The sequence below is a fragment of the Pelodiscus sinensis genome, chromosome 2 (assembly GCF_052426305.1).
Source record: "Pelodiscus sinensis isolate ZL-2025 chromosome 2, ASM5242630v1, whole genome shotgun sequence".
Lineage (NCBI taxonomy): Eukaryota > Metazoa > Chordata > Testudines > Trionychidae > Pelodiscus > Pelodiscus sinensis.
In genome coordinates, this window is record NC_143053.1 from 8887109 (window position 1) to 8901907 (window position 14799).

Here is a 14799-nt window from a genome sequence, read left to right on the forward strand (position 1 = left end):
AGGCGTCCCCAAGTCAGCCGCTGCTGAAACTGACCAGCGGCTGACTACAGGAAGCCAGAGACAGAGTTGCTCTGCCCCGGGCTTCCTGGAATCAGCTGCTGATCAGTTTCAGCAGCAGCTGACTTGGGGACGCCTGGGGTTCTTAAGTTGAATCTGTATGTAAGTCGGAACTGGCGTCCAGATTCAGCCTGTTGAAACTGATCAGCGGCTGATTCCAGGAAGCCCGGGGCAGAGCAACTCTGGTCATTTCCATATTCCTTTCTCATATCTCTGTTAAGGCAATAGCTTCAGAGGCAGCACAGTGGTGTGCTGATGTGGTTACTGTCAAGCAGATAAGTTTGTTCACCAAGAGGTGGCAACGCTGCCACTAAATCTGACTTTGGCTTCTCAGCCCTTGTTTTTCAATCTATTCTAGTGATGATCTTGTAAAATAGCTCCTATGCTTAGTAAGGTGGGCTCTTATTGGCAGGCTGTACCTGAGCCAGCGGTGAAAGTAATTAAAATTTCTTACAGGTACTGTTCAGTTGCAATCCGGGTCTCTGCCTGCTCTTTAAATAGCTCCCTGCTGGCTTTTGCCACAGCTCAGCCAGCTCCTGCAGCAGCTTTGCACCAGGGTGCACCTGCTGACTTTTACCTCTGCCCAGGACTCCCTTCTGCCCACTCAGTCCCCTAAATGCCCAGCACAGGATCCCATGTCCTCTAGAGCTTAAGCTGACTGTCCCGCTGGTCCTCATGCCCGGTAGGGACCCCCTCTCCCCATTAATGTGTCCTCAAATGGGACCCCCTCTTTCCCCCCCATTTGTGCCCCTGCCTCCTGCTTTGCCTCCCTATTGCTGCTGGGACTTTTCTCCTCTTCCCCTCCCTTGAGCGATGCCCAGGCTGGGGCTCCCCCTCCCCTTCCAGGCTCCCCCTATGGCATCCCCCCCCCTTCCTGTTTGCTGCCCCCTCGCTAGGTGCACCCAGGTTACCATAACAACCCCGCCCGGGACTCCCTGGCTGGCGCACGCCACCGGCCCGCGGAGGGGACCAATGGGGCGTGCAGGAGCCCTCGCGGCGCCCCCTCCTCATTGGCTGCGCGCCTGCGCCCACGCCCCGCCCCCATCTCTGCATATTAATGAGCCCAGAGGAGGGGGCGGAAGCGGAAGCGTTGCAGGGAGACGGTTTCCGAGGAGCCCGGTATAAAGCGGCCGCTGCTGCCTGACGCCCCCCCTCGCGCCCGCGCTGGCCTGATCCCGCTCGCGCTGAGGAGCCGCCGGGCCCCAGCCGCCCCGCCCCGACCGACCCACCTGCCAGCCAGCCACCCCCTCCGCGGCCACAGGGGCCAGGTACCGGGCAGAGGGGGAGACCCGGCGGCAGGTAAAGCGGGCGCGGGGGCGGCTAGAGGGCGGGGGCGGCTGAGGGAGGGGACAGGTGGGGGGAGCGGCTCGGTGAGGGAAGGGGGGGCTGCGACGGAGGCGAGTGTAAAGGGATGGGGGGACTGGGACAGAGAGCCCGGGGGAGGCTGTGGTGAAGGGGTGGTGGGGGACTGGGACAGAGAGCCCGGGGGGGCTGTGGTGAAGGGGTGGTGGGGGACTGGGACAGAGAGCCCGGGGGGGGTGGGGGGGGCTGGGACAGAGAGCCCGGGGGGGCTGTGGTGAAGGGGTGGTGGGGGGACTGGGACAGAGAGCCCGGGGGGGCTGTGGTGAAGGGGTGGTGGGGGGACTGGGACAGAGAGCCCGGGGGGGGGGGGGGACTGGGACAGAGAGCCCGGGGGGGCTGTGGTGAAGGGGTGGTGGGGGGACTGGGACAGAGAGCCCGGGGGGGCTGTGGTGAAGGGGTGCTGGGGGGGCTGGGACAGAGAGCCCGGGGGGGCTGTGGTGAAGGGGTGGGGGGGCTGGGGGGCTGGGACTGGGACAGAGAGCCCGGGGGGGCTGGGACAGAGAGCCCGGGGGGGCTGTGGTGTGGTGAAGGAGTGGTGGGGGGACTGGGACAGAGAGCCAGAGGGGAGAGGTTGCCATGGAGCAGGGTGTAAGGGGATTGGGGTGTGGGGCAGGTGGAGAGGGGCTGGGGAGCTGTGCCTGGGACAGGTGGAGTGCGAGGTGTGTTAGCAGGGGAGACTGGGTGATGTGGGGCTGGAGAAAGTGAGGCAGTACGTTGCTGTTTCAGGACTTCCAGTGGGGAAGCCAAATGGTTGAGGTGTTAGATGGAAGAGATTAATGAGGGGGGAATTGCTGGGGGAGTCTTGTCAGAAGGGTGGCAAAGGACTGAGGCATGACTGGAGAACGGTGGGAAGGGGGGTCTTCTCCCTATTATTCTCCCATGGGTGTAAAACAGATTGGGCAGGTAAAGGGTAAGATGGGGCAGTGGCATATGGCTGGATAGGGCGGTGAGAGGTGAAGGGGATGGTGCTGATGGAGGAGGAAAAGTAGAGATTATCAAGACTATGTAGCACTTTAAAGACTAACAAGATGGTTTATTAGATAGTGAGCTTTTGTGGGTTTGGCCCACAAAAGCTCATCATCTAATAAACCATCTTGTTAGTCTTTAAAGTGCTACATAGTCCTGTATTTTGCTTCAGCTACACCAGACTAACAAGGCTACATTTCTATTACTAGAGATCATCAGGTTGTCAAGGGCTCGGTGATAATGTGGGTAAGAAACAAGCAGTGGTTCCTGAACTAAGGCAGAATGAGGGCGTGAATAGCAGCAGCAGGAGGGAGATATAAAGCTGAAGGGGAAGATTAACAGGAGCCAGAAGAGAGGAGAACTGAAGATATGTGGCCCCAGTGCTGTTTTTGGTTGGTGTTGGAGGAGATTGAGATGAGTTGCTTTTCAGGGTTCTGCAGATGTGGATTTGTCTTTGAGCAGCTAGTCTATCAGAGCTGGAGTTGGTCTCTTTTTACAGCTAAATGTTTGCATGCTTTAACTATAACCAGATCTAATCCTCTTGAGAGCAGATTTCCACATTATTATCCAGCAAACTGGTGGAAAACTAAGGAAAATGCTAGTTGCTGAATCCTGTAAAAGGTTACAGTAATAGAGTATGTCCCTTCACTTCCAGAACCTGATGATATTTGATACTTGAACCACATTACGTTAAAATCTGTTGAAGTCTCATGAAAATGTGGATTCACACATTGTCAAAAAAAGCCTAGTTGTTAAGGTGGCTAGTGATAGGTGTGGTGCTTTTTGGAGACATTTATTAATGAAATATGAAAAATGCTGCTGACCTTGAGTTTTCACCACAAGAGGCACTGTGCTTGTTGTAACAGAAACAATGCAGTATGTCCTGGAACTTTATCTGTTGGAAGAGTGCCTCATTAAGTATCTTTAATTAGTGGGTAGAGAGAATGAAGACTTGGCAGTGAAAGTCTGGAGGCAGGGAGGAAAGTCTAGTGATTAGTAGAAGACAAGAAAGAAGCTTAATAAAGATATTAAGTTAACTGACTCAACTTGTGTATAAGCTTCAGAAGGGTAGCTGAGTTAGTCTGTAACAGGAAAAACTTAATCAACAAATAGTCTGGTAGCACTTTAAAGGCTAACAGAATACATAGATGGTATCATGAGCTTTGGTGGGCACAGCACTTCAGATGACCAAACTCATGATACCATCTACATATTTTGTTAGTCTTTTAAAAAAAAAGTTACAAGTCTGTTTAAGTTTTTCAACTTGTATATGACAGACAATATGAATAGTTTCTTCCCAGCTCAGAAATGGATTGTAGGCAGTAGATTAGAAAACAAATCAAAAATTGCAAATATTCATTTAGTAGTATTGGCTGAAGAGAACTCACTGTTACAAGTGTGTATGGCATAGTAACTTGTGTAACTGTTTCTACAGGAATTTGTATGAATGTTATCTGCTCTACATTCATTCCCTGGCTCAGACAGTGCTGCTAAAATATTTAATGCTGTAGCCATATTGATTTCAGAATGAGAGAAGAGGTAATATCTTCTATTGGACCAACTTCTCTTGGTGAAAGACAAGCTTTTGAGCTACAGAGCCCTTCGTGTGAGGAAAAGGATCACTTAAGCTGTAGTGAGTTTTCTAGCATCTGCAGTGTCCTAATATAGTACTTCTGTAGTGCAGGATTTACAGGGGGAGGAGTATCTACAAAAGGCAAGGTGTGCTTGTTTTTGTTTTGTTTGTTTTGGGGAGTGGGGAGGAGAGGAAGGTTTGTACAGTAATTAAACCAATGAACGCCCTGGCTACGTCTAGACTGGCATGATTTTCCGCAAATGCTTTTAACGGAAAAGTTTTCCGTTAAAAGCATTTGCGGAAAAGAGCGTCTAGATTGGCACCGATGCTCTTCGGCAAAAGCACTTTTTGCGGAAAAGTGTCTGTGCCAATCTAGATGCTCTTTTCTGAAAAAAGCCCCGATCGCCATTTTCGCAATCAGGGCTTTTTTACGCAAAACAAATCTGAGCTGTCTACACTGGCCCTTTTGCACAAAAGCTTTGCGCAAAAGGGACTTTTGCCCGAACGGGAGCAGCATAGTATTTCTGCAAAAAGCACTGATTTCTTGCATGAGATCGTCAGTGTTCTTGCGGAAATTCAAGCGGCCAGTGTAGACAGCTGGCAAGTTTTTTTCGCAAAAGCAACTGCTTTTGCGGAAAAACTTGCCAGTATAGACACAGCCCCTGTGTCTGGGAATCAATCTTAAATTGCACTAGTAAACTAAGAATGGAAAGTTGAGGCTACTTGTTTAAATTAAAAAGCTTGCATTTTACCTCAAGTGTTGTTTTATAGAAGAGTTATAACGTTGGCTTATAGTCTTCAGTGATTGATCAGCCTTCACACTAAAGGAACCTGCCTTGTTCAAGCTTAAAGTAAAAATGTAACGTAAGGAGTCCTATAAAAGTAGGCTGCCAAAAGACATTACAAATGAGGTAGAACATATAGGGAAACTACTATGGTACTGTCTGCTCTTAGCCTAATAATACTAGAACTCTCAATCATTTATAGCAGTGATAGGCAACTTAGGCTAAAGTGTGGGGTGCATGAGTGGCCCTCCATAGACCCTCTTAAGATAGGGTAGCTTTGCAACTGTGGTTGCATACCTAGAATCTGTGGGTGTGCTGATTGTACTCTAGCAGTGCTTCGGATGCGGTGGGAGTTGACAGCCAGCTCTGGCTACGTCTACACTACATGCTTCTTGTGCAAGAAGCCTTTTGCGCAAGAGTTTTTGCACAAACTTCTTGTGCAAGAGCACATCCACACCTCAAAGCACATCACAAAAGCGATGTGCTTTTGCACAAGAGCGTCCACACTGCATGGACACTCTTGTGCAAGAAAGCTCTGATGGCCATTCTGTGGGTTTTGCTCAAACAGCTTGTTTTTGTGCAAAAACCTTGCAGTGTAGACCTAGCCTCTCAGTCGATGTTCTATGCAATCAGCACGCATCTCACTTCATGTAACACTGGCTGAGGTATGTCACTTCAATAATACTGGTATAAAACAAATCTGTAGATGGAGACCAGTGGAATCTGGCAAACCGCATAGGCCACGCAGCCATGATGGGCTGCAGGTTTCCCACCTCTAGTCTATGATGTGTTAATTTTAACTTCTCTTCAGTAGTCAAGGGAGACTTCCATCACCAATAGTCAATTGTATGACCTAATGCAGTGTTTCTCAACTTTTTTAATAAAGTATCCCCTTTTTCAAAAAAAGTATCCTCAGTACATACAGTTTTCAAACACACTTTTTTCCTACCATTGCAACACATTTGTGTAAACAACTTAATTGTGAGTGGGCAATGAAATTTTTGGGTGTAAAAAGTACAAAAATAATAAAGCACTATAAAACTTAAAACAAATTCAGTTTTCTCCAAATTTGTTGTTGACATACTCCCCAGACTTCTCTTGAGTACCCCAAGGATACTCATATGACTGGTTGAGAAACACTGATGGATAGTCACATTAACTAGGAAATGAAATTACTACATTAGGTACTTGGATTATTGGAGGTGAATTTACATTCAAGTCAGTTCAGGTATCTTTGAGTAAAGAGCCTGCAATTTTCTTGTCTGCATATCGATGGGAGACAGTACAGTGCATAGACCGCTGAAGGGCCTCAAGTCAGTCGTGCTGTCTTGTATACAACCTTTGTCTGATTTGTATAAAGTATGCACTCTATATTTTTTTGTTGAACTCCTGAAGCACAAAGGACACTTTTTGCAGGTGTTTACATTAGTTTAAACATACTGAACTCCTGTGATATGAGCTATATCTGCAAATTGATTTTTTTGTTCATTTGTTAACTCATTTGTTAAATGAGTCTTCAATTGTCACATGGGTCATAACTAGAATATTTTAATGGCTTATCTTTTGAAGCCAAAATGTTTTCGTTTGGCGTTGATGTCAAACTGAATAGAACATTTTGCTTATAACTGTTTTGTTGTGCATTGATTTAGCTCTGTAGAAAATTTTAACACATGAAATAGATTTCAAAGCTAAATATGGAAGAATGTCATATTTTAAATACTTTATTTTCCTTAAGTTATAGCATCATAAATGATTGGATTGTGGCTAGAAAAAATCAAGCTTGCTGGCATATAAAATTTTTATGACTTCAGTGTTTTGCTTGCTCTCTTGCTAATCACTTATTCCAAAAGGCAAATGTCACATGCCCACATTTTGGAGTAGGAGTTTTGTGGTAGGGTTAATCTTTCAATTAAATCTGTATAGGTTGTGTGCCTGCCCCCAGACAATTGAAATTACATGACCTTTGTAAGAGATGAGACTAAAGCTTGAATATGAACCTAATAACCATGGCCATGTCCGTCTAACATCCTGGTTGTGACCTTGAAAACTTAAGAGCTATCTCTTTGGTAGACTTCACAATCTTAAACTTGCCAACATTTATTGGGAGTTAGATCTTTCCCATCGTTTTTAAATATAAATGACAGCATTACTGAAAATGCATGTGATCAGACACTGCAAAAGGTAAAGTGTTTACCATTAATGCCAGGGTACTTCTGAATGTTGACCCTATATACATTGATAATGTAAAATTCTGTATCAGAATTTTTCAGAAAGGTTAATGCAAATCTTCACACATTCATGAGCAAGTAAGATAGAAACTTCGTTACAATTTCCTCTGTGTCCATGTTCCCGTGACTAGGACTTAATTGACTTGATGTAGGTTTTTTAATCTTTATTTAGCCATTTGCTCCATTTTAACTTGAACATCTCTCACTCAAAACACTTGGCCATTCACAAACTTGCATCATCTGAATTAAATGGCAGTCTTTTTTTATCAAGCCTGAATAAATGCCTGTGGGCAGTACAAGAATAAGTGGGGTTTTTTCTTTTTTTGGGGGGGAGGGGAATTGGTCCATGTTCCAGAAAGACAACTGAGACCTTAGTTTAGGGATGGTAGTATCTGATTCTGCACTAGCAGGTATCTTAGCTGTTGAACAGATGTAAACTTGCAACCATTTGGTGTGGCAAACTTCACAACCATTAGTCTTCTATGATCAGTGAGGTAGAGGCAACTGGAAGCCTTCCCCCTGCAATATGATTGCAAGTTACCATGGATCAGAGGTAAAGAACAGTTTAAAGGGTTGAAGGGAATTAGTCTAAGCATGCTTGATTGCACCAGATTTTCTGCATTTCTGTGCTGTGCTTGTGGCCTTGGTGAATGGAACTTTATAGATCAAAGAAGAAATCCAGGCCTATTCCAAATGACATTCAGTTGATTGAATCACTACTATTTGTGTTAATCACAGTCCAGTGTGCCTTGCTGTGTGAAACCGTCTCTGATCCTGTTTGCAAAATAAATCTCATCTGAACTGACTTCAACATTCCTTTGATGTTCTCAATCCTTCAATACCCAGCATATTCTGCAAGCCATCCCATATTGCAACTGAGATTCCACTCCATTCTCAAGCATGTGAGTGCAATTCAGGAGAAGTCTGAAACTGTCAGTGAAGACTGACACTGTCTCAACTTGTGTGCACAATGAGACACTGATAGATGCTTCATTTCTTCATCAGACTTCATGTATGAAGTTTATCGGGCTTTGTGTGATTTTTTTTGACTCCTATAAAATCAAACTTTTAAGTCACTGGGCTAGTAAAATCTCTAGAACTAATATATACCTTCAGTTTTTTCAGTTTGACACCATGCTGAGGTTCCATGGCCTTGCCAATTTGTAGAGTTTTGAGACTTTTCCACTACAAGGTTCTGTATTTTTCAAATAACCTTCTGCTCAAACTCTTAAGTGTGACACTGACTACACATGCAAAATTTAGTCTGAAAGTTTAATAGTGTACCCTCTCAGGGTGAAAACAGAGGTAACCTAAACTGGTACATCTGTGTGCTCTGCTTTAATAACTTTGCTCTGAGCAGTATATATTGGGACAATAAGAGCTATGTAGATTTTAAAATTGACCTTGGACAGCTGCTGCACCTTCTCTTCATTTTAGAGCTTATTACAGTTAACTACACATTGTACTGCTAGAATTGTGCTGTGGTTAGGAGTGCTCAGTGACCACCCAGAAACTTCAGCTGATGAAGGATACAGCTTCCTACTTCCTGTCTAAAATGGGCTTCTGAGTATTAATGCTAGTGCTCATCTCTGCAGTAGTTTTGTTTCTCTGGTGGATCTCTGAAATGTACAATTGTTTGGCACTTAGGGAGGAACTACTTGTCAACAGATCATGTAATATACAAGTGTGTAATGCTTGTAGTGATGTTATCTGGGGATCTCTGCATCTGAAACTGGCTGTTATGGTGGATTGCCAGTTTGGCAAGCTTCAGGGCACACAACTTAAGGCTCCCAACAATGGTTTGGTTTAGCTTAATGTGCAGTTCAATTTGTTCCAGTTTTGGTTTGTGGGTTGGCTTTTTGCATTAACATGCTCTGCTAAGGCATGATGCTTTCAATGGTAATAAGTCTTAGTGCCACTGACTTGTTGAGGTACATAAATAATGTAGGCACTTCAGATGCAAGTTTTAAAATGTAGTCTGGTAGGTGATATAAAAACAGATGTGTAGGTTCACTTCCCTGGATGTTTTACCCTTGTCTTGTAAATGGGCTCTGGCCATTATACACTAGAGTTCAAATTACACAAAGAGCTATGAATGAAGTTAAGTAGCTGCATTGACACTATTTACTAGCCTTAGATGCACACTAACACTTGACATTGTGATAGAACCTAGAGGTTTGAGCCCCATTGTGCTAGGTGTTCAAAATAGAAAAATGGTAGTTCTTTGGGGCAGGGACTTGTGTTCTACAAGACAACAGGGAGAGGAGACAAGGGGGGAAACAGGTAACTAATAGGATATGGACAATTCTTAGCCAAGAAGGAAGAGAATCAGATTTGTTCAGAAATTGGTGGTAGTGAGATTTTTAAAACAGCAGGTAAAGTACATAAATGCTCATAACTTTTATAACTTTTGGTAGTTATAAATGTGATCAGTACTGCTGGGAGATTAAGACATGTCCTTAGCTGGGGTTTCTTCCTTAACTCAGTTTCCTCATTTTGTTTTAAATGAGCAGTGTTTTTCTAGCTGAATATGAAACCAATGTTTTGCTGACCCTGCATATTCTTTCTCCTCTGTTGGCCAGCCTGGCTACTTCTACATTCAGTACTAGCTCATTTATTTTGAGAAGCTCAAAAACAAATCCATTATCACCCTTGAGTGCCAAACAAATGACCTAGCTGGGGGCTGAACCCAGATTAATATTTTATAAAAACAGCACTGCTATTCTCACACTTGAGTTATTTTCTTGTCTTTGTCCTTGAATAGGTGATCAGTCTGTCTGGACTATATCCAAAAAGAGGAGTCATGTGATATTTTACTACAGAATAGTAATAGCATTTTATACATAAGTAGCATTTTTGAAAAAAAAAACTTGATTTTTTTCCTTGATGACTTACAGAAGGAATTAACAGTCTCAAAATGCTGAGTAGTCCTCTTCGGACCGTAATCATAGAATCATAGAATAATAGGACTGGAAGGGACCTCAAGAGGTCATCGAGTCCAGCCCCCCGCCCTCAAGGCAGGACCAAGCTCCACCTACACCATCCCTGACAGATGTCTATCTAACCTGTTCTTAAATATCTCCAGAGAGGGAGATTCCACCACCTCCCTTGGCAATTTATTCCAATATTTGACCACCCTGACAGTTAGGAATTTTTTCCTAATGTCCAATCTAAACCTCCCTTGCTGCACTTTAAGCCCATTACTCCTTGTCCTGTCCTCAGAAACCAAGAGGAACAAATTTTCTCCTTCCTCCTTGTGACACCCTTTTAGATATTTGAAAACTGCTATCATGTCCCCCCTTAATCTTCTTTTTTCCAAACTAAACAAGCCCAGTTCATGAAGCCTGGCTTCATAGGTCATGTTCTCTAAACCTTTAATCATTCTTGTCGCTCTTCTCTGTACCCTTTCCAATTTCTCCACATCTTTCTTGAAATGTGTCCAGTTCTGGGCGCCACAGTACTCCAGCTGAGGCCTAACTAGTGCAGAGTAGAGCGGCAGAATGACTTCATGAGTTTTGCTTACAACACACCTGTTGATACAACCTAGAATCATATTTGCTTTTTTTGCAACAGCATCACACTGTTGACTCATATTCAACTTGTGGTCCACTATGACCCCTAGATCCCTTTCTGCCATGCTCCTTCCTAGACAGTCGCTTCCCATCTTGTATGTATGGAACTGATTGTTCCTTCCTAAGGGGAGCACTTTGCATTTCTCTTTATTAAACCTTAATGGTCTTTACAGATTCTTAGGCCTGAAGGAAGCATTCTGATCTAGTCTGAGAGCCGTACAACTTGTCCAAAATTCCCTGAGCATCTTAGAAAACCCATCTTGACATTGATTCTTCGTTACGAAGTTTGACTAACTTGTGGCATTACTAACCTGTGGCAAGTTGTGGCCTCTATTAAACTTGTTCCCCATGAGGTCACCTCCTAATCGTCTCTGTTACTAAGGTCCAATCTAAATCTCTGCTGTAATTAAAGCCCACTGCTGCTTGTCTTAGAGGTTGAAGAATTTTTCTCCTTCCCTTTAACAAGCTTTCATGTACAGTAATTACTTGTTTAACACGTGCCTGTGTAACACATTTTCACAATACCACGATTTTTAGGGAATGTTTTTCGAATAACATGACATTCCCGAAATAAACACGTAAATAATCAAGTGGCGGACTACTTCGTGCAGCAGTATAAGTTGGTGAAAACAGTGGTAATATGTATGAGCAGATGAATACACGTGGTCACAGCACTCCTCCTCTCACTTGCGCATTTATCTTTGTTTTAACAAATCGCAGTAACTTGTGTTGCTAGATATCTTGTGTTGCTCAATATCTAATGTTGACATTGACAGAGCACCAAGAAAAAATTGACTTTGCCACCACCACCTGAAATGCAACCCCCACCTTTTCCATTATTTTTAATGGGAAAATTGACCCCACATAGCACGTTTTCACTTAGCACGAACATTTTCAGAAATGCATCTCTAGTGTTAAATGAGGAATCACTGTACATGAAAGTTCATTTTCCCCCTTCAGTCTTGTCTTTGAAAATATGGCTTGTTTAGTATAGCATTCTTTCATCATAGGTCATATTTTCTAGACATCAACATTTTTGAATTATGGACACTAGAACCAGACAGTCTTTAACAGCTGTCACACCAGTGCTAAATAGAGGTAAAATAATATGTACTCCTTATCAAGGGTCCCCTCTTTATGCATCCAAGAATTGCATTAGCTCTTTTGGCCATCGTGTCTCAGGGAGTTCAGGTTCAGCTGACTATTGTCACAATCCCCAGATCTTTCATAGTCACTGCTTCCTAGCATAAAATCCCCTATCCTGTATGTATGGTTTGTTTTGTTCCTAAGAGTATACATTCAGCTGTATTAAAAATTTGTTTGTGCCCAGTTTATCAAGTCATCTGGATTGGTCTGTACTGGTGATCTGTCCATTTACTGCTCTCCCAGTTTGTCATCTGAAAACATCACTTTTTTTTGCTTCCATAGCCTCTGATTTTAAGGAATAATTGATAGTCTAGTCTGACATCCTGTGCACTGAACCTCCCTAGGCCACCGAACCTTACCCACTCCCCTAACTCAGCTGGAGATAAGGGTCAGAAGTCTTGAAATTAAATGTGAAATGGCAGCAGACCAAGACCCAATCCCTACATGATTACACTGGAAACCCAGCATTCTGATGACAATTTCTCATTTACAGTTACATTTTGTGATGTGTCTGTTTAACAGTTTGATTAATTTTATATCATTTTAGAGTTTAAACATGTCACAATTAAATTCCGTTGATACCATCCAACATTAATATTAGAAATCTAAATATCAACACTGCTATCTTTAGCCAGACTTCTAATTTCTACAAAAAGGTATAAAGTTAGACAATCTATTTTCTGTAAACCCATGTTGAGTGGCATAAATTCTATTACCCTTTAGTCTTTTGTCAGTCACTCCATCTTGCCTTGAATTGATGTCAGGCTGATAATCTTATAAAGACCGATGCCATTCTGATTTTGTCTTCTCAAATCTTTCCTTTTCAAGAAGTCTAATAGGCTTTCTTATGGACCTTAGTGTTCCAAGACTTGATGAAGATCAGCATTAGGTTGTCAGTGAGTTATTCAGACAGCTCTTCAAACTACAAGTTGAACCTCTTTTGTTTGGCACTCTGGTCCATCAACATCCATTGTCTGGCATGGATTTTAGTTAGGTGGATGTCCACTTTGCATGGGTGTGGCCAGGTTTCCAGCAGTCGCATAAAGTCTGTTTACAGCCACCACTCGTGGCTCTCAGTGTTCTGTGCTGTTTAGCTCTAATTTAACTCCTAAATGTCTAAGAGCCTGGTAAGCAGTGGAAGTGTTGGTAATGCTGCCAAACAATATTGACCTCCTGTGGTTCAGCACATTCTCTGGTTCAGCCCTGGTTAGGTCCCACAGGTGCTAGACTAGGAGCTCAACCTATATTGGGTGCAAGTTATCCATACCTGATGACTTTTAAAATGTCTGATGTGAGTAATTTCTGATAAACTTGCCAGTCCAGTGGAATGAATGTTTGAAACATACACTTGATGTAAATGCAGAACTGATTCAATACAGAAACAGTGTTCTAAAAGCATGTTTCCCTCTAGCCCAATATCCTGTTAATATTCCTTAGTTCTTAAGGGAAATAATGGTCAGAATCCATTATCAATTTTCTATAATTCCAAGTTTTTCTCTTAGGCTGATGCTTACTGGTTAACTCATTACACTCATTTTTGGCATGCTCATGGGATAAATGGTTAACTGGCAGCCTGGCCGAAGCAGCACCCTACCTGCAGCATGCCAGGCCCTACCCAGCCTGGCCAAGGCAGCTAGCTGCAGTGTGCTGGGGGCTGGTTCAAGTTTAACCACTAAAGCAGTGGTTCCCAAACTTTTTGACATCACCCCTTTTTGATTTTTGAGAAACTTCCCCTCTCCCCCCATAGCAGCAAAACTTGTTGAGCAAAAAAGAACTGACCAGTCCGAAAAACAAAAATAGCAGCAAAGCTTGGGAGAAGAGGGGGAGGCCTGGGTCGCCTTGTGCGCCCCCCCCCCCCCCCGGGAATTTCTTCAACCCCCAGTTTGGGAACCCATGCACTAAACAGTGTTCAACTGGTTAATTTTTTAACAGGGAATTTACATCCCTAGTTTTATATTCATTACTACCAACTTCTCTAACTTAAGTAGATGGCCAACATCACTTCCCCTCTAAACTTGATACTTTTAACCAATATGGCCACCTTCCTCAGTTCTGAGTCTTGGGTATCAGTGAAGAGTTCTTAAACAGTTCCTAATTATTATTCACTTAAATTCTCCTCACATGTTTAGAATCAACAGTTTTCAGCTTTGGAATTTGTAGTCCTAAAAGGGCATGTATATGATTTTACTAGTGATGTGAATGGGTAACTGGTTACACAGAGCATCACTCTTATTGGGTGATGCTTACTAGTAACTGGTTAACTAACATCCCCCCATCTGGAGTAGCCTCCTGCCCGGGGGATCCTGCTTAATCAGTTAACTGGCTAAAGGCATAGAATCATAAAATACTAGAATGGAAGGGACCTTGAGAGGTCAAGTCCAGTCCCCTGCCCTCATGGCACAACCAACCAGTCTAGACCAGAGCTACTCAATATGTGGTCCACGGGCTGCATGCGGCCCACAGCCAATTTGTTTGCGGCCTGTGGTGTGGTTTGGGATTACACAGGGCTCAATATGTAGCATGTAGGTGGGATCCTTTGAACATGGCTTCCACTGAGAAGATGCTCCACAACAGCGAGTCAATATAATGGTCTTCTATTGATGTGTTTTAGTAGTTAAATTCCTGGACTGTCAGAGCTCATTAAAAGTGCTGTCATATGAATGGAAATTGGTTAAATTGTATTTTATTAATATCAGCAGAACTGACTTAAATGGGGCCTGCGTGTTGTGTAGTCTTGCCTTAATCATTGTATTCATGCATGTGAGTATGAAAGAAGCTATTTGAGCATATTTGCATATATATATTTGCATGCATATGCAACTGCACTTAAGTTGTGGCCCTCGGAATGTGCTGTGAGTATCACTGTGGTCCCCAGGGCTTCCAAAGTTGAGTAGCTTAGGTTTACTAAGGTTTAGTTCATATCACCAGTGAATAATTTCCCATGGACTTGAAAATTCTTGGTCCAGGAGTAGTCTGACTGTCCTTTGAATGTAATTGCAGTGTTTCTTAAAGAATATTTATACAGACTAATCATATTCAAGGCTGGCAGAAGTGAGGGGAGAAGAGGATCTGTGTATCAGCCTATACAGACCACTTGGCATGGTCCCAGA

The 14799-nt window shown here is 43.5% G+C and overlaps 1 protein-coding gene across 1 annotated transcript in view; it reads left to right on the forward strand.

Annotated features, from left to right (window-relative positions):
- Positions 1-1137: 1137 nt before the first annotated feature.
- The window catches only part of SLC45A4 (solute carrier family 45 member 4), a 92652-nt gene continuing 78990 nt past the window's right edge, over positions 1138-14799 (forward strand). The window contains exon 1 of the mRNA XM_075920044.2: positions 1138-1356. The gene's annotated coding sequence lies outside the window, so the exon portion shown is untranslated. The remainder of the gene's footprint in view (positions 1357-14799) is intronic.